This window comes from Leptonychotes weddellii, chromosome 2, assembly GCF_054177405.1.
Source record: "Leptonychotes weddellii isolate Sample4059 chromosome 2, ASM5417740v2, whole genome shotgun sequence".
NCBI lineage: Eukaryota > Metazoa > Chordata > Mammalia > Carnivora > Phocidae > Leptonychotes > Leptonychotes weddellii.
The window spans coordinates 178,124,414-178,125,165 of NC_138370.1; positions in this window are offsets into that span (position 1 = coordinate 178,124,414).

Genomic DNA, 752 nt, shown 5'->3' on the forward strand with positions numbered 1-752 from the left:
CCCCCCCCCCCATGCAGGAGCCTCTCAATCCCCTCTGGACTGTTATCCATGCTGCTCCATCAGGAACTCCGTTTAGGAGTCCCCTCTTCCAGGAAGCCTTCCAGGGAAGACTGAAACTACAGAGGCCTTGCAGACCAACATTCCCAAGGCAGAGGAGAGCTGGATGAGGGAGTGCCAACAGTCAGGGTTTGTGGTCTATCAAGGCCCAGACTGCCCACCTTCCCAAGCAAGTGAGAAGGCAGATCCTGTCTCCAGATGGGAGACACCTCATGGATGGGTAGAGGTGAGCCCAGCCAACCTTGTCCTGTCTGCACCCTGAGTGAGGGCCCAAAGGGCAGACCTGAGTAGCCCTCTCGCACTTGATTCAGGCCCTGCAGATGGGGAGGAAGCAAGGAGAGCTGGTTCAGGGCCCACCTGGGGCGGGGGGAGGGGGGGCCTGGTGGTCACGGCAGGTGCTCTAGGACAAAATGGGCAGGTGGGCAGAGGGGGTCTCAGCTGGCTTGAAGGCTGCCACGGACTTCAGGAACAGGTTTGTGAGGAGACACAACTGGAGCGTGAAAACCTCCAACAGGTGTGTAGACCGCCAAAGGCAGGTGTGTGAAAAGGTGGCTCTGAGGTGGGGGGAGGTCAGAAACAAGGAAGTGGGCTGAATGAGAGGCAATCCAGTGCAGTGTGGGGGATAAGATGGATAGTGGGGAGGAGGCATGGGCCCATGAGCGGCCCCAGGCCGGGGGGGCGAGGAGGCGTGGCCC